At 41.8% G+C, this 19379-nt stretch overlaps 1 protein-coding gene across 5 annotated transcripts in view; it reads left to right on the top strand.

Annotated features, from left to right (window-relative positions):
- Window positions 1-770: 770 nt before the first annotated feature.
- Window positions 771-19379, top strand: part of LOC125447097 (protein Tob2-like) — a 31661-nt gene continuing 13052 nt past the window's right edge. Inside the window, exons 1-3 of one of the 5 annotated variants that reach the window (XM_048521214.2) lie at window positions 796-896; window positions 11931-12171; window positions 15370-15458. The gene's annotated coding sequence lies outside the window, so the exon portion shown is untranslated. Of the gene's footprint in view, window positions 897-2274; window positions 2644-2687; window positions 2812-11930; window positions 12172-15369; window positions 15459-19379 lie in introns of those variants that run through there. The other 4 variants (XM_059640435.1, XM_048521213.2, XM_048521215.2 and 1 more) reach the window with 4 other exon arrangements.

The raw sequence follows: 19379 nt of genomic DNA, 5'->3' as shown, positions 1-19379 counted from the left end.
CTGTTCGATAAGGTTACAATATAAAATGTGACTGACTTTGGGATGGCCTGAAAATGTAGTAAAATGATATAAAGTTGCATTTTTCTGAAGAGGGTCCGGATCCAAAACATCAACTTTCCTCCTCCTCTGATGTTGCCTGGCCTGCTGTGTTCCTCCAGCCTCCACTCTTTGTTATCAACATAAGTCAGTATTGGACAGCTTGAGGATATGAAAGATAATGTATAGATGCAAATCAATTCAGGGTGTCATGAGGATGTAAATATTGCTATACAAAGTTAAGTTAGTTTGGGACACCCTGAAGACATGAAATATTACATAAAATGCAACTCATTTGGTGGAAAAACTTAATGGTGTAGACATTGATCATATTAAATCCATGTCACTTTGGACTTCCCTCAGGATCTGGAAAACATTGAAACTCTTCCGGGCAGCAACAAGGATGGGAAAGGCGATATACGAATACAGGTCCATCCCTTACCCTCCCTCTCCATGACGGGCAGTGACGTCAGCGACGCCATCACTCATTGGCCGACCTCCGACCAATGGGAGCTGAGTTGCTAGCACGCTGCGTTTATTTTTAGGACCGCGGGGAGGCGGGGTCACGTCGCGGCGGTGCACCCCCCTCTCCCTGACGTCGTACGTGCCATCCTTCCGCCACACTTTTTTTTGAAGGCTTGGGGGTGGCGGGGAGGGCGGCTGGGGAAAGTAGGTCCCGGGCAGGGACGAATGGCTGAAAGTAGTTCCGGAGGGTTGTCGGAGGGACTGTTAACGGTAGGTGAGCTGATATAAGTTCGCCAGGGAGCAAGGGGCGAAAGTTTGGGCAGAGGCTGCTCGGGCTGACAGGCGGCGGCGGCACCAGCACCTCCAGGACCCGGGTTCGAATCCCACAGCTGCAAGTAAGCCTTCCCCATCTTTTAAAAAAATACCAAATCAATTAAAATATTTCTATTAACAATAAAAAAACCTTGATTCAATCGAATTACGCCCTTTTTCACCCAACCCCTCCCCCCTAAAAAAAAATTAAATGCCCCCTTTATATGTTTTGGGGGAGTGCAGTGGGCATTTTATCCCTCGTTTACCCTCTTGAGGGTTTCCACTTATTACCCCATTGTCAGTTTTACGGCAGAGTTGCTTAATTTTATTCCAATTTTCTGTCGATCGGTATTAAAGAAAGCAGGCCTTTTAAACTAGAAAATGATATCTGTACGTGAAGGAGGGGTACTGAGGTTAAAATTTTAAAGTTGTTTTTTTTTGGTGGTCTTTAAGCCAACCACTGACCACCCCTCGAATCATCTATTGGCGAGAGTACCCTGAAAAAATTACCTAAGCTAGCCTTGAGGTTTATTTGATGACCTTAAGTTTTTTTATTTTTTAAAAAGGTCGTGTTTTTATTTTAAAAAATGTACGTGAGTTTTCTTCTAAATACAATTGTTTTTGTCAGCGCGTTAGAGATTTAAAAATATTCGTGGTGGAACTCGACTTTTTTTCCCCCTTCAGACTTAAGAATTTCAAAATATATATATAGGACGATTGTTGACGTGTTCAGTCAGTAATTTCAGTGCCAAGTCGGTTTTGTGTGTGTCGTGGGGGGGGGGGGAAGAGAGTGTGAAAAAAGGATTAAATTCTCTAAATGTCACGGGGGAGTCGTTGTTGTTTACCCCCTTCTCTCATTTAGAGGTGACTTTGGAGGTTACCCCAGCACTTAACAAATTTTAATCAAACGGTGTTGGATTTAGTTTAGGTTTAAGGGGATTTGGAAAGGTTAAAGTCCTTGGTTTGGACCTTTTTTAATTAAAGTTGGAGAGATTTTACTGAACGAATTGTTATTTTATCTTATTTAACTGGGGAAAGTGTGTCTGAAAGGTTTTGAAGGGGATTTTGTTTCTCTTTTCCCCTCCCAGTAAGGTTTGGATTTTAATGGAATTTGAGAGGGAGGAGGGGATGGAAGGGGGGGGATGGGGCTCAGGGACATTTAATGTTGAGCAATAGGGAGGAGGGAGCGCGACTGCGTCTGCGCTGCGGGCTGCCTCTTCCACCGGACTCAGTGCGCATGTTTGTAGCCGCCGACCACGCTCTGCATTCTGGGGCGTGTAGTTCTAGGCGCGGCCCCTCCTACAGTGCTTGTGGTGGGGAGGACTACAACTCCCATACCGCATCGCCAGCGCGGCCCCCTCCCGCAACCCAGCCCAACCCCGCACGACCTTGCAGTGTTGCCTCCCGCCTGTAGGGCTCCTTATTTGGCTGCTTTGGGCTTGGGTTATATGTCCAGAAAACAGACGGCCAGCGCAGCTGGGTTGAGTGCAGTCATATATTTTTTCAGATGCAGTCAGTTTTCCCTAATACTATTAGTCTTATCTGCGACAGGGATTCTTTTAAGCTTGGTGCATTGCTGTACTGGTGCCTTTCCCTGCTCCTTTATAACTTTAAAAAAAGAATCGGCAGTTGTCACGTCAGGTCAGGATGTTACAGATCACATCTGCCGGGTGAACGGGTCATCCAGCTACAGATGGTAGTCTCATTGGGGATTTGAAACCTTGTGTTTCAAGGGGCTGACGCCCTCACTGCCACCAACAGACACTTCTCTAGCTTCTTCCTCAACTCTACGTATTCCCTGCTTCCAGCAAGACTGGGGAACATTTTAAGGTGAGAGGAGAGACTTTTTTCAAAAAGGTTTTTTTCTTACACAGGGTGATTCACATGTGGAATGAACTTCCTGATGATGTGGTGGATCCGGGTATAATTACACCATTTAAAAGACATTTGGATAGATATGAATAGGAATGGTTTGGAGGGATGTGTGGCGAGGAGCAGGTAGGTGGGAGCTAGTTTGGGATTGTTTGGTATGGGCTGGTTAGACCAAAGGATCTCTGTGCTGTGTAAATCCGTGGCTCTAAATGTTGAGGAAGATTTCTTTAGTATGTTTGATTGTTTTCATCCTAAAAGACCCTGTTGAGTAGATGTAGAAGTGGGTTGACCCATGAAAGATTAAATTTAATGTGGAGAAATGAGATACAAATGAAAGTGGGAGACTTTTTAAAATTTTTAAAATTTAAAACGAGTGCAGTATTGAAGGGGAGAAGGTGATGTAGTGATCACATCCCTGAATGTCTAGTCCAGATTAATGTGCTGGGAACAATGATTCAAATCCTGTTATAGCTGTTACTGTATTTAAGGTCATTAATAAATCCAGAATTGAAAGCTAGCAATGATGACAGTGTAATTGTCATTCTGTTAAACACCAATTCACTGCTGTTCTTCAGGTATGGAGAGATCACTGTCCCTTGTTTGGTCTGTGATACCACACCCACAGCAATGTGATTTTATACTTGAATGTGATCTGGAATGCCCCAGCAAGCCACTAAATTCAAGGGCAGTTAGGGATGGGTGAATAAGTGATGCCTCCATCTGAATAAAATATGGAAACCAAGAGATATGAGAGTTTGTGTACTGCACTCTCGGGGCATGTTAACAATGCTGTTCATTTCCTTAAACAAAAATGTTGTGGCATTGGCTATATAAATAAAAGCAGGGAAGCAATGTTAATCTTTATGAATCTGAGACTAGTGTTGTTTAATGCCCCAGCACCTAACATGAAATCCCCCAAAAATTGGGACCATTGGAGTTGGCTTCTGCTTTGCTTGAAGTTAAAGGGCAGGTACTGTATATACTGAGAGTGGGTGGAATGAAGCAGTTAAAGTAACCAAATAGCCATGATATTGATATTGCTGAATAATGGAGCACGCTTGAGGACCTGAAAAGGCTGCTGCTCCTAATTTGTATGTTTGTCTTCCAGTTTCCTTGACCTTTTTAATCCCATTTGGCCAATTTCTGTAATGGCATGCTTTGGTCTCTGGTTCGTGATTTGTGGAGCTCTGCCTGCTAAGAGGTGGATGGAGGCACTTCCAAGTACTTTATTACTTTTGACCTTCAGGCGATTAGCCTTCCCCTTGACATCCCAATCAATCTTGACTGGTTTCACATCTTGGGCTGTGTGGAAAAACCACTGCATTGTTGTAGTTTTGTTTTTTTATATTGACTGATCAGTTAGGTTTGGGGCTCACCTATCTCCTTGTTTTGCAACTGTTCTCAGTGTGTTCGAAACAGGAATTCATGTTCTTTCCAGTCTTCCCTTCCTGTGTTGACTCTGGGCTGGATAACTTCCAATGGCAAGGCAGAGTGTGTGGCGGCAGCTCGTGACAGTGAAAAGCCTTTCAGTTGAAAATGATCCTGCACTTGTCTGTCCACATGCCCACTTTCCAGCAGAAACTGCTGGCTCCTGGTCAGGGGCAGGAACTTTCTTTCCCTTCCAGCCTGGCCTGTTGTGCAGCACCCTTCCCACCCCACAGCCGATCCCTGTGATCACCAACAGAATGGTTGGAATGGCTGAGATCCAGTCAGGGCATTGCTTTTACCCATAAACCACGGGCTGAAGGCTGGTTATATATTCTCCCTTTGCTGACCTAATGTCTCAGTTCTGCAGCATTTGCTTTGGAGATTTGTCTTCATTCTGAGGATAGGGCAATCCACAGCCATTAATCCGTACTGTCATGACTCTCAGCAAAGATGTTGTGAATTTTTAAAATATTACTAGTGAAATTCTCTCTGCCTTGGTTTATTATACTGGAGGGACACAGTCCTGAAATGTAGGTTCATAAACCCCTTTACTCTCCTCTCACAGGTGCATATTTAAAAATATGCATGTTTTCATTCAGGCCAGCTTCTCCATACTAATGCTATATTCCACATGAACCTCTTCATTCCATCCAACAATCTCTTTCCCCATCAGTGTATTCTTTTATTCCTTTCTCCCTGCATACATTTAGTTTTCCCTTTTTACAGCTTTGGTGTTCACCACAACTACTGGGCATGTTGTAAGTCCCACATTTTATATAGTTTCGTGATTAAAGAAGTATCTGATTCCTTTTTTGGATGTATTGGTGACTATTTGCATTTATTGTTCTTAGTTTTGCCCTTGATCACAAATGGAAATCTCTATATCCATTGGTAAGTTTCTTCGCCCTTGCCAACATGGGTTGCCCTCTAGCTCATCTGTGATTATGCTAGCTGCCGATTGGATAGTTAATTAGTAATTGAGTGAAATTTAAAATAGGCAGGCATTATCAATGTTTTGACTGGCTATCTTGTAGATGTTCATTTCAAAATGGAGGTAACTTTGGATGGATTTGTACTGCAGGCAGAACACCAAGCAAAAGCTAGGTGGGGAATAGTGTTCGCATTAGGAACCTTGCAGTGTACATTTTTCACAGCAATGTAATTAAAACAATATTGCCAAACCAGTAAAAAGACATTGGTGCTCACACTAAGCATTGTCTCTTTCTGTACAGCCACTGTTGTATGTATGGCAAACTTGGTCAGACTTCACTCGTACTCTTACGTATTACAGCTTTTTATATTTATATTGTTGCTCATACAAAAAAAGTGGTGCTAAAAGGAGCAAAAATGGTGAAATTTGTGCCGAGACTGTAGGAGGAACAGAAATCAACTTAAAGGGAATGTCAAAGATGGCTAGGGAAGTATTTTTGATACTGCAAGGCTGAGATATGCAAAGGGCATTTAAGATTGAACTGGCAGAATGAAGCTAACTTTTAAGTTGTGGGTTTGTGAGAAGACAGTAGAAGCCATTCATGGTCACTGAGTGAAGGTTGAGCTGGTAAGTCTGTCATATAGCATGGAAACAGATCCTTTGGTCCAACTCAACCACACCAACCATGTTCCCAAACTAAACTAGTCCCACCTAACTGCTTTTGACCCCCCACCCCCACCAAACCCTTCTGATTCGTGCACTTATCTAAATGTCTTTTAAATGTTGTAATTACCTGCTTCCACTGCTACTGGCAGTTCATTCCACTCACTTTCCACTTACTTAAAAAAAAATTTGCCCCTTATCTTTTTTAAATCTTTCTCCTCTCATCTTTAAAAAATGCCCCTAGTTTTGAACTCCCTCACCTTGGGGGGGGGGGAAAAAGACCTTTGCTACTTATCGTATCGATACTGCCCGTGATTTTATGAACAGCTAAGGTCACCCCCCAACCTCTTACCCAGTGGGGTGGGGGGGGAGAGAGGGAGAGGGAGAGGGAGAGGGAGAGGAACGTTCCAGACTGTCTAATAACGCAACCTCCATTCCTGGCAACTATTTCGAACTCTTTCCGGCTCAATATCCTTCCTGTAACAGGATGACCAGAGGAGGCCGCACCAATGTTCTGTACAACCTCAACGTGACTTTCCAACTCCTGTATTCCAAACGGTCTGAGCAATGAAGGCAAGTGTGCTGAAGACATTCTTAACCACTGCCTCCACCTGTGATGCAAATTTAAAAACAAAAAACCATGTACCTAAACCCCTCAGTCTCTGTTCTATTACACTACCCAGGGCCCTACCATTAATTGTATAAGTCCTGTCCTTGTTCGTTTTACCAAAATGCAAAAGTAGACCCTGTACTGACCCTTGTGGAACACTGCTAGTCACAGGCATCCAGCCTGAAAAATGACCCTCTAACAAAGTCCCCCCTCTCACTGCATAAAGCCAATTTTGTATCCAATTGGCAAGCCCTCCCTAAATCCCATGTGATCTAACCTTACCAATTAGTCTACTGTGCAGAACCTAATCAAAGTCTTTACTAATCCAAGTAAACATCTACCATTTTGTCCTCCATCTTGTTGGCTATTCCTTAAACTCAGTTAAGTTTGTGAGATGTGATTTCCCTCTCTCAAAACCATGCTGACGGTCCCTAATCAGTCCGTGCTTCTCCAGGTGGCATGTAAATTCTATCTTTCAGATTCACCAGCAACTGCTGTCAGACTTGGGTGTATAGTTCCCAGGTTTCTCCTTACAGCCTTTCTTAAATATAGGGATGACATTAGCTACCTGCCAGTCTTCTGGCATCTTGCCCATCATTATGGGTGATACACATTTCTGCTAGAGGCCCTGCAATTGCCCCTAACCGAGCACATTGTCCTGGGACATGCTTGATCAGGTCCTGGAGATTTATCTGCCTTTGTTTTCTGAGACCTGCAGCACTTGCACTTCTTCTGTAATATGACCTGTTTTCAAAATAGCAGTACCTATTTCCCCACATGCTCTGGCTCCTACTTTTTTCTCCACAGCTAAAACTGACCCAAAGTATTCATTTTAATATCTTTCCAAGATTCAACACAAAGATAGCTTTGATCCTTAAGGCGCCCAACACACATTCTCGTTGTTCTTTTTGCTCTTAACGTACTTGTGAAATCTCTTCCGATTATCCTTAACGTTCTCTGTCAATTCTATCCCAAATTCCCCCTCAGCCTTCCTGATTTCCCTCTTAAGAATGCCGTTGCACTCATTTGGTCCCAGTTGTCTATATCTGATATGTTTTTTTTCTCGACTAAACATCAATATCTTTATTCATCCATTGTTCTGTAATCTAACCAGCCTTACCTTTCACTCTAACAAGAATAACGTCTCTGAACTCTTGTTATCACACTTCTGAAAGTGACCCACTTGTCTGTCATCCTTTTACCTGCGACAGTCCACTCCAATCGACTTTTGAAAGTTCGTCTCATGACATCAAGATTTACCTTAGTTCAATTAAAAACTTCACCTTTTACAGAAGGCTTCTCCTTTTCCAAAGCTACTTTAAAGCTAATAGGTATAATTACTAGTCCAAAGGTGTTCATGTACTAATACTTCAGTCGCTTGCCCTGCCTTATTTCCCAAGAGAATGTAAAGTTTTGCTCTTTCTCCAGTAGGAAGAGTTTACGTAAAAAGAAAATGTGGTCAAGAAAATTTAACACATTCCTCACCATCCAAACCTTTAACACTGGTTCACTACTATTACAATCCTGTAATTCTTAGATGCTATCTCTCTACGCACTTGCTCCTCCGTTTTCCTCTGACTGTAAGGCCTACAGTACAATCCCATTAAGGTAATCATCCCTTTCTTGTTTCTAACTTTGACCTATTTTCACTGTGTGACCCCTCAAATATCCTCTAATTACAGTAAGGTTTTCCTTAAGTAAAAATGCTATTCCCACTCCTTTTTTTGCCTCATTCTATACTTGCTGTAACATCTAAAACCCAGAACATTGAGCTGCCAGACCCCCCTCCCAGCCAAGTTTCTGTAATAGCTATGACATCTTGTGTTCCTGGAGTTCATGCCTTGCTTGTAAGAGCCTTTGCATTGAGATAAATGCAGTTTAATTTTTAAGTTGCCTTGTTTTGACATGCTGTTTCTTTTCTAAGAAACTTGTTCTTTTCTGATTCAGAACCATCTGCAGTTTTTGTATTTTCATTATGAACCATCACCACATGACCCCCCCCCCCCACCAAAAAAAAACACCCTCTAATAGCTTACAGGCCTCTGCAAAAGAACTAGCAAATCTCCCTGTCCAGATATTGTCCCCATTCTAGTTCAGGTGAAACCAACCCTTTTGAACAGGTGGTTTCTACCCCAGAAGAGATCCTGATGATCCAAGAATCTGAAAATGCGCCACCACTTTGGCCATTGATTTATCTGCCCTACCCTTTTATTCCTTACCTCTACCTCATTAGAAGTGGCACAAGATGATTACTATTGAGGTTCTTGTTTTTTTAAACCTTCTACTTAATGGCTCATATGCACTCTGTAAAGCCTGATCCCCTTCCCTAACTGTCACTCCTATCAGTGTGTGCAACAACTTATGGCTTCTTGTTATCCCCTTTAACAATATGCTTCAAACATTTTGAGATGCCCTTAACCCTGACACCAGGAAAGCAACATACTGTTCTAAATTCAAACTCACTGCCCCAGAATATCCTAACACAAGAGTCCCTACAACAGTTATTCTTTTAAATCTTAAGCACATTTAACTTAAGAATCATTCCAAGATCTGGCTGCCACTTCTATTTTCATCCAAGACTGCCCTTTCAGTAGTACCCACGGTAGAATATCTGCTTTGAGAGAGGAAAAGCCATGAGATTTCTTAATTGCCGTCTTACCTTGACTGATAGTCACCCATCTACCTGACTGACCCTGCTGTGCAATCATTTCACTAAATCTGCTAGTCATCAGTGTCTGTTGAATGACCTCCATGACATTAAGCCTAAAAAGAGGCTCTGAATAGCATTTTGTATATTAAGAAAAAGCTACTTTTCCACTAACTTTAACCTTGCAAAAATTTAAGTGTTTTTAAAAAAAACCAAGTGGGCTGAAACAATCAAAGCTTCCAATTCCTCAAGATTTTCAAAAGTCTCTCCAGAGCTGTCAACAAGTTGGCGTTTCCACAAGCTTGCTATGTAAAACAGTCACTTTCCTCTAATTTCAGTATGTATATTTTTGAAATATGTTTGAAACAAAAAAGTCCCTTTCCAGATTAACACTTGACAAACAGGTGGAAGCCTCTCTCTCTCTCTCTCTCTCTCTCTCTCTCTCTCTCTCTCTCTCTCTCTCTCTCTCTCTCTCTCTCTCTCTCTCCAAATCCATTTGGGGGAGAAAAGATTTCTCCTTTTTGTTTTGCATGTTTGGACTATAAAAGTTCTAAAATGATCTTGATTTTAAAAAAAAGTCTCGTCCTTCTGATATACTTTAACCAGAAAAGATCTGCAAGACTGCAACTCGGGAGCAGCTGCAAAATCTACATTGCGCCTCAGTCCCCTTTAAGTCACCAAGTGGTTTAACTGTTGGACATTATTAGGGCAAGCTTCGCCCAGTCCCCCCTTGACACCATTTTAGTGACTGTAACTACAGAGTAGCAAGACACAAGGGCACCAAATTCCTCCATCTGAATACCATAAAATCTTGCAATAGAGGGAAGCCATTTGGCCCATTTGTGCTTTGCCCAATGTTTGAAACAGCTATCTAATTGCACACTCCTTGCTCTTCCCTGTTTCCCTGCAATTTGTCCTCGAAATATTAACGCAATTCTTCATTGATACATCTGTTTCCAACATCCTTCAGTGCTGCAATCTAGATCATAATTGGGTTGCATTACAATTAAAATTTTAAAAAACCCTCCCCACCTCTGCCTCTCTTTGCCAATAATGTTTCCCCAAAGTGTACTTATTTTTGGAATTTATAAAGGTACTTTCTAAAGTAGTCAAGTTTGACATTACATATAGTGCTTCTTTCTTAAGTCTCACTCTACACTGTTATTGATGTGTCTACCAGTAGAACAGGCTCTCCTTGTTTACTCTTTTAGAACCGTCCGTGCTCACCTGCAACTCTGAATACTGGGGAAAATTGTAATATTTGCACTGCAACATCTGTTCAAATATGGGTTCGTTGGCTCAACCCGCCAATGAGTGAATTCTTGGTAGGGCCATCATTTATGACATTGACATGACAGTCACGTTTGTTTCATAGCTAGTGCATTGAGCCCACTGGCAATTGGTGGGGGTGTGTGCATGCACATACGGATGCTGTCTGGCACAGGCCCAAATACAGAATAAAATATGCTCAAACACTAAAATTGTATATTGCAAAATGATTAGCTCAGGGTAATTGTGATTATTGAACAATCAGTATCTTACTGACCTCGTACTGCTGTTGTGGTACAGTCATCCAAGTTGTTTGAATAGTTTTCAACCTGTAATTCTCATAGCCATTTTTGTATATATCAATATTAACTGGTAGACCAGGTTGTAATAGCACAATAGCTTCCATTTTACTTACAGGTAATTGAGTTTTATTTGAGAAAATACATTTGCTTCTCAGTCGCTGCTTTGTGAATCTGGTGAATAATTTTACGTTCATGATCTCCTTTCCTTGTTACAAAGTAGTTACACTGGGTGGCTTTCCCCTAGCAATCGTGATAATTAATTATCTGGTGTATCGTGTAGTTGGAGAGAAGCATTTTCCTCCATTGCAAAGTTTGCAATTAATGGTAGGGTTTAATGCCTCCCTGATGGAGGTAGCAGCTGTTCTTAGCAAGCCACTGATCATGCAAACAGATCTTACTAGCTATGGCTCCTGATCTGAACTAACTGATGCCTAGCATGATAATGTTAGGGCAACCACACTTGGCACATCTGGGAGGCAATATTCAGTGAAATTTCAGCATGACCAATGTGGGCAGTGTTGGGCAAGGATTGATGGTGCAGAACATCACAACTGAATGAGCAAATGTTCTGTTATCAAGGCTCCTGTCAATATCTCGGGCAAGATAATAGATGGTGTCAACCTGTGAAATGGCATTCTGACGTGGAGGAGTTGTTTTGAGGAATTGAAGGGGAAATTAGTTTTAATTTGTTTTCATTATCCCTAATAGTTTGCCAGTGGTAGTCGTGGAAGCAGAGTCATTAGTGACATTCAAGCGACTGCTGGACATGCACATGGACAGCAGTGAATTGAGGGGAATGTAGGTTAGGTTATCTTATTTTTGGATTAGGATTATTCCACGGCACAACATCGTGGCCCGAAGGGCCTGTACTGTGCTGTACTTTTCTATGCTCTGTTTTGCACACGTTCAGCAGTGTAACAAATGTAGCATCTTGCATCCAATGGAGAGGCTGAGCAACGATGCAGAGCTACCCACTGTCAGTTAACTTCCTTATAATTGGGACAAACTCCAGCCCATTCTTGTACTGCTTGCGTTGTTCAGATGAATTTTGGAAGTTCAGAAGCGTATGTGGTGGCTTGAGGAAAAATGTATGTCTTTTTAAAATGGTGCCACTTTCCCATCACCATTGACTGTGTGTATTTCACAACACTTAATCGCAGCAAGTGCAGTAGAAACCTAACACAAACAATGCTGGAGAAACTCGGGCTTCACCACCTGTGGTGAGAGGAACAGAGTTAATATTTAAAGTTTGGTATGACTTGTTCAGAACCTCAGTTTACAGTATTAGGTGTATGTGTTGCACTGCAGATGTTGTCAGACTTGAGTTTCTCCAGTCCAGTGTTCTCTGTTTCAAGTTTCCAACATCTGCAATTTTTTGTTTGCCTTTATATCTAGCATTCTCCTCACCACTTCCCATAAATAAAGTCTGAATGCTGGAACAGTTAACCGGAAGGATATGGGCAGACCAAGAAGCACCTGAACAGCACCATCTTGAAGTTCTGTTCCAAGCTACGTGCTATCCTGACTTGAGCTATGTTGTGTTTGGGACATCCTCTCTGAAAACACTGGTGTACCTACAACCTGAAGATTTCAGCAATTCAAGAAGGCAGCTCACCACCACCTCCAAGGCATTGCGGTGAGCAATAAAGGCTCACCTAGCCAATAAAGCCCATATCTGTATGAAAGAAGAATTAGGATAACTTTGTTTTAACAAAGGGCAGTGAATATCTGTTAATTGTTTCAGGCATGGCCATTGAGAATGGAACAAAGATTCAGAATGGGTTTTGGGCACTTTGCCCATGACCTGATTGAATAGTGATACAGGATTGAGGTGTTGAATGGCCTATTGTTGTCCAGTGGATTCTCAATTCTATAATGAATGAGGATTTAGTGCATTTGAATTAGCCAGTCTCTGCTAGTAAAGCAGAGTTTAGTTCTGTATCCACAAATCAGTGAAGAGAATCTCATCCAGGATTCCTGCTCCCATTTAACTCATCGGCTTTGAACTGACTGTTCAACAAACTGATGGCAGGGTGATGGCATCCTGTCTGTGTGTAGTGGATGGCAACATTGTCGAAGTACTAATAAGCTGCTACTTGTGGAACTTGTGACTCATTCCCTCCGGACAAAGGCGGCAGATATTTCTGACTGTATCCAATTTTTTGGGTGAGGTCTCCAACTGCACATGTCTGTAGGGATGGAACGAAGTAATTGGCAAGTAGGATCATGAAAGTTTTGGAATTAATTGTTCAGGTTGTAATGTAAAATGGCTCATATATGAACAATATATAGAAAGCATTGACCTGTGTACTTTTCTATTTTTACTTTATTTTCAGCATTCAGAATTGTACAAGCACTGAGTTTGTACTGAGACGCAAACTATTTAACTGAGCAGCAGTGATGAAATTTGAAATGATTTCGATAAGTTTTCTTAATCTAATGTAGTAACTTGATACTGTTGCTGAGATCCACTGTTAAAAGGAGGGAGCGTGGCATCTTTGGTCCCTGGTTTGCTGTAGGATTACTGTTCTTTTAAACTAGAGGGAGCAGTTTGAGATATTTCAACAGGTGGCATGATTTTCTTAAGCTTCCATTTTCAGCAGTGGCTGTTTCCTCTGACACCTAACCCAGGTGACATTTCTAGTTGGCAAGCTGCTTAATGACATATTTCATTGCAGCCCAACCAAATAATTTGATCATCCTGCACTTTGGGGATTATTGGCTGATTAAGACCCAGAGCTTTAACATGTTGTTCTGCTCCTTGAAACCAGGGCATTAGGGTCACTTGTAACTCCACACACTTCTTCCCAGATGACACATTGCAGAGACTATGGATAAATTGGAGCTTTAGCTGCTGTTAGCCCTCTAATTGCCAAAACTTTCCTCCATGTTCATGCCATCCAGTGTGGATATTTTATTCCTTGGAATCTTCTCAATTGTCTGTTCCAAATGTATCCACTGAGGAATAGCCCTGCTCTGTCTTTCCTAATTATGTTCAGAAGACCTTGTTTGTTCACTCTCCGCAGCACTTCTCCATTTGTTACAAATTTGGCCTATCCCATTGCCATCCTTGTTCTTATTTCTTTGTTTCCACATTGTGGATTCTAAATATAAGTTGTTGCATGCAGTGAAGTCCTTGGAATTAATCAAAGTTGGAGATGTTGAGCTCTAGTTAATATTGACATGCATATGAATTGCAGTAGTGGTGAGGTAAGAACAGCTATGCGAAATGTTTTTGGAAATCAGCCATGTTGGTGTACAAGCTATAGACTAGCAGGTGTCAAGAAAGCTTCTACAGCTTTAGGTGCAGCCTAAATGTGTGAACAGCTGGCATGAAATAAGGTACAGCCAGAAGTCACATGACACCAGGTTAAAATCCAACAGATTGATTTGAAATCACAAGCTCTTGGAGTGCTGTTTTGAAAACTTGTGATTTCAAATAAACCATTGGACTATAACCAATAATTGTAATGTCTGACTTTGTCTGCCCCAGAGCAACACTGCCACTTCCATCATGGAATAAGATAGAGCAAGCAAATGTGAACTATGTTGTAAAAGATGACGGGTTTACTTCCTTCACACTTTAAATGAAGAACCTACTATGAAACCATTTTGTTTTTTGGAAATCTCTTGGTTATGGTGCAGCCTGTTAAAGTTGATCATAATCTTTTGAAAATCCCTCCCCTATGGGTGATTGTATGATAGCAGAAAGAGATTGACAGTCCTCATTCCCCTCAACTTGTTATAACTTGTAGGTTTATCTCAATGTTAAGTGTAAACTTTACCAAGGAATTTGGTCAAAGCTTATGAAGCTCTATAAGGTGGACGCTCCAAAGATTTGTTTGAGATGGGCTTTAGGATGCTTTTATAGTAGAAGGGTAGAGAGGTTTTGGATGAGAATTGAGAGACCATGATTGAGGCAGCATTTGAGTGAAATTTGAGAATCTGCAAGAAGTCAGAACTGGATATCAGTGCTGGGGCAAAATATGAAGCTCCTGAAGTGGGGCAAGGGAGAGATGTGAAAATTGAGACCAAGACCCCATGTAGATCAAGCACAGGGTGAATGGTCAGTGGGCTAGTTTGCCTGAATTGTAACCAGATTCTTGTGGCTTAAATTAGGAATTTATTGGAAGAGTCTATTACAAACAATGAAAAGATTTGTTTAGTGCTCTTGTGTTTGTTAAATTGGCTTTTTAATTCCCTGAAATGCCTCTGGTATAAGTCATGGGAAATCTTAGTGATCTGAATGGGAACTGACTCTTGTCCTAGATGACAAAGTGTGGAGCTGGATGAACACAGCAGGCCAAGCAGCATCTCAGAGCACAAAAGCTGACGTTTCGGGCCTAGACCCCTCATCGGAGAGGGAACTGGAATAAATAGGGAGAGAGGGGGAGGCGGATCAAAGATGGAGAGAAAAGAAGATTGGTAGAGAGGAGAGTATAGGTGAGGAGGTAGGGAGGGGATAGGTCAGTCCAGGGAAGATGGACAGGTCAAGAAGGTGGAATGAGGTGGTAGGTAGGAAATGGAGGTGCAGCTTGAGGTGGGAGGAAGGGATGGGTATCCTGACTATTTGTCTAACCTACCTCAACCTGAAACCATTTTCAGCATCACTGTGGTTACACAGCCCTGGGAGCCTACAAATGTTGTAATTTTATGCAATTCCTTGAGGTGCCAACCTGGAAAGCAGCTTTATAAGTTGGAAATGGGAGAATGTTGCATGTGATGTTCCTGTACAAGCTATTACATTGAATGGTGTGAGGGTACTTTTATGTAATGACTTCTAGTCTGGTGACTGGGCAGTAACTCTGCACTTTTGTCTCTGAAATTCTTGCAGCTGTTGGGAGATTTCATTCTGGTTGTTGGACAGAATTCCAAAGGTGCCAAGCTGTAATTGTGTACCCAGTGCCCCAGTTGAAGTACAATGTGAGTTTCTATTTGTCCCTTTTTTAAATGCTCCTCTGTTTGACTTCCAGAACACAGGCTTGATATGCTAAACTTAGCTTGAAGACTTGCTTCGTTCTTTTTATAGCAATATAATGGTTTGATTGTAAATCAGCTGAAAGTTTTATCTGTTTCAAAATGACAAATCAGTCTGATACTGCACCTTGCCTTGTTGATAGTTTGAGAGTTTGCACCTGCAAGGTTTCACAGCAGATGAGCTTCCCATCTTGTTTGTGAGGGAGGTGAAGCTGCTACATGAAGGGAAGATAATGGGTGATGTAATTGGGTCACACCCGTGTAGCTCTAACAGATGCTTGCAGCCTAGAATTGGCAGTCATGGCAGTGGCTTACTTGTCCACCCTTCTGACAGATTGGTGCATGGCATGTAACACATGCAGGAGGTGAGGTGGATTTGGCGGTTGTGGTGGGGTGGGGGTGGGGGGAGGTGGTAGAAGAGCGTGGAGCATGAGCAAAGTACATTTTAAAAACATTAAAACCTTCAAGCCACAGGAGTAGTGCTCACTGTTGCAGAGGAGAGAGCTTATTGTGATTTACTGACAAAATAAAATTGGAAGATGGTTTTAAAATTTGAAGGTTGTACTTTTTAGGACAAGAAAATATTTTTGAAGGCTGTGCAGCTTTGGAAAATTGCATCAAAAGGCAGTGGAGGTGAGGTCACTGAATAATTTTAAAGTGAAGGTAGGTTGATATCAATGTGCCCCAAAAATGTAACTTTTTATTTGCAGTCTGTGGTTATGAAATCGGAAACCTAATCAGATCAGCCCTGACTTGGTGAATGACGCAGCAGGTTTGAGGAGCCGAATGACCTATTTCAGTTCGTGTTTTGTATTTTTGTTAAAGTGGCTACTAGCTCATGTTTAGAGCTGTCAGTCCTTTGGTTACCCTGAAGGTGCAGTGTTCATTTACTTGCAGAGGATTTCAGTATACTGGTAGTTTACACAGTGGCCAGTGTTCATCTGTGAACTGTTATCTGTGAACTGAAACTTGCTGCTTGATAGTGTCACAGATGAGCTGTTGTTTTTGGAAAAGCTCAGCACGTCTGACAGCATCAGAAGAGAAATCTGTTAATATTTTGGGTTGAGGAAGAGTCACTGAACCTGAAACGTTAATTCTGATTTCTCTCCTCAGTTGCTGCCAAACACGCTGAGCTTTTCCAGCAACTTCTGCTTCTTGTTTCTGATTTACAGCATCTGCACTTATTTTGGTTTCTATTGTATCTTTGCACTATTCAGTGCATATTTACAGACACTTACAAATGTAATACAAACTGGTTTATACTGTTGTTGAGGTTCACAAATGATTTAATGGGATTTGGGCATTGCTGGCTAAGCCAGCACTTGTTTCCCATCTTTCAATTGTCCTCAAGTGGTAGTGAGCCTCTACATTGAACTGTCTGTGGAAACAGCCTGTGGAATATAGATACATTCTGACCGGTTGGGAGGGCAGTTTAGTATTTTTAACATAGCAACAAGGAACAGTGAGACAGTTCCAAGTCAGAAGGGTTTGTTCCTTGGAAGATGTGCAAGTGATGGTGTTTCATGAGTCTACTGCTGTTGCCCTTGTAGGTGGTAGGTGCCATTGAAGAAATAACAATGAGTTGCTGAACTGCATGCTGAGTATGGTACTCGCTGTCAGTGTAGTTGTGAAGGGAGTGAATATTAAAGGTCATGGATCTGCTGCCAGTCAAATAGATTGCTTTGCTTTGGCTTTTCTCCAAGATAGAACAGTACAGGTTCTTTGGCATGTGATGTCAGACTGAATGTTTTACCCTAATCCTAAGGTCTGTCTAACCTTCACCCCTACCTTATGGTATCATCCATACGCCTATTTTAATAGTTACTTAAATGCCCCTCCGGCAATGCAGTCTGTGCACCTACCACTCTGAGTAAAGAACCTACCTCTGTCTCATCTATTTCTGTATCTATATCTACCTCGCTCACTTTAAAACGATGTCCCCTCATAATAGCTACCTCCACTTTAGGAAAATGCCTCTGGCTGTCTGCTCTATACCTCTGAGCAATTTGTGCGCATTTATCAAGTCATTCATCAAGTCATTTCTCATCCTTCATTTTTCTAAAGAGAAAAACCCTAGCACACACAACCTTTCCTTGTAAGATCTTCCCTCCATTCCAGGCAACATCCTGGTAAATCTCCTGTGCTCCTTTTCCAATACCTTCATCTTTTCTGTAATGAGGCAACCAGAACTGGACACAACATGCCAGATGTAGCCGAACCTTGACAATGCTTGTGGTGCTGGAGCTGTTCATCCAGGCAAATGGTGTATGTCTCATACAGTGTCAGGTGGCAAGTTATTTGCTGTGAATTCCTTGCTTCTGACTTGCTTTCCTGGTCAGTATATTTTAGATGGCTGGTCCTTTTCAGTTTCTGATCAGTAGTAAACCCCAGTTGTTGGGTTTTTTGGTTCATTGCCCACTGAAAGTTTTCTCTCTATATCTCAGCCTAGTTCATCATAGCATTGCAACCTGGTTGGCTGACAGTTAAGCTAGGCACTAAATGTGAAATTCTGTACCTCCTGACTAGTGAAGATGCTGATGGCACAGAATTAACTGGCAGGTTGGGGGAGCCAATCTTCCACACTCACTTTGCTGTAAAATTTAATATGGAAATTATCCTCACTTCTGATGGAGTTTAAAAGCAAACCTCATTTCTTAAAACAGCTGCAAGGCGAATAAATTTGTTCAAATCTTGCAATGCCAGATCCCCCTCTAGTTCATTTGCAAAGGCTTATTACAGAACCAAACTAATCAGGAATGTTTTTGATTTCTGGTCTATGGTGTTAGCTGATCCTAACTGTAAGCAATATGTATGCAGTTAGGTGAGAGATGGAAAAATTGGCCTTGGTTCATCTCCCCTATTCCAGATTGCAATCCACTGTTTCCACTGAGGAAGTAGTAGTTATAAATGTCTGCTGTGAGCTTGGCGGAATTTATTTGTGTCCCCCTTAGCTTATACCATCTAAATAACCTGGTCTCTCCTGAGTGACGTGCTGAGATGTGGGCTGTTGGTAATGTGCCCTCGGATGAATTGGCACCTTTTCACAAGGTGAAAATTATGCTGCTTCAAAACATTTTTCTTAAATTAAGCATTGTGGTTCAACCATGCTGTAGTGTGGAGAGGGTGTGAGTTGAACTGCGTATCGTCCCTATTTGCCGCTTTGTGATGGTGAAGTCACAACACTAAATGTGCTCTGTTTCACCATCCAGTCCTGGACAGGATTATGTTGCAAGTTATTCTCAGACTTGTACAGTTAGGAAAGGAGTTTTGGGAGTCACAAGATGCTAATAGCATTATGAAAAGGCACAGCTCATCTTGGGTTGCAGTAAGAGCTTAAATCCAGCTTCCTCCTAACAGGTCCAGCAGGGGGAGGGGAGCATCATTGAATGGTTCAATGTGACAAAGTATTTTGGCATATACTCTAAATACCTAGCTTTGGGAAATGGATAAGTGGGTACAATTTAATATTGAACTATAGATTCTGTAGTCTTATTTCTAACTGCACGCAGGCTGCAATTAATTTTGCATGTGGCGATGTTAGCATGGTGCTCTTTAAGGGTAACCTGCTGCGATAGGGAGGTAACCTGTTCCTGTGTTAATATTAAAGCAAAATGCATTTTGCTTATCATTTGTCACTAACACAAGGGTGAGTAGCCAACAGTTTTGTAATTTTTCCATCAAATTGAACTAATAACATGCCTATCTCTTTTACCTCCTGTGGCATTGTTATTCTGTAAAAAGATACAGAAGTTGATCTTAACCTGTTTAAATGTTGGGTAGGTGTGTGCTGTATAATAAGTCCCGCAAGGGTCTTTAACAGTGGGTAGGGGTGGGTAGTTATTTGGAGAAAGAGGTCGGTGCTTGTTG

This window comes from Stegostoma tigrinum, chromosome 38, assembly GCF_030684315.1.
Source record: "Stegostoma tigrinum isolate sSteTig4 chromosome 38, sSteTig4.hap1, whole genome shotgun sequence".
NCBI classification, from domain to species: domain Eukaryota; kingdom Metazoa; phylum Chordata; class Chondrichthyes; order Orectolobiformes; family Stegostomatidae; genus Stegostoma; species Stegostoma tigrinum.
The sequence above is the reverse complement of the archived record's forward strand: the minus strand, read 5'-3'. Positions and strand labels throughout refer to the sequence as shown.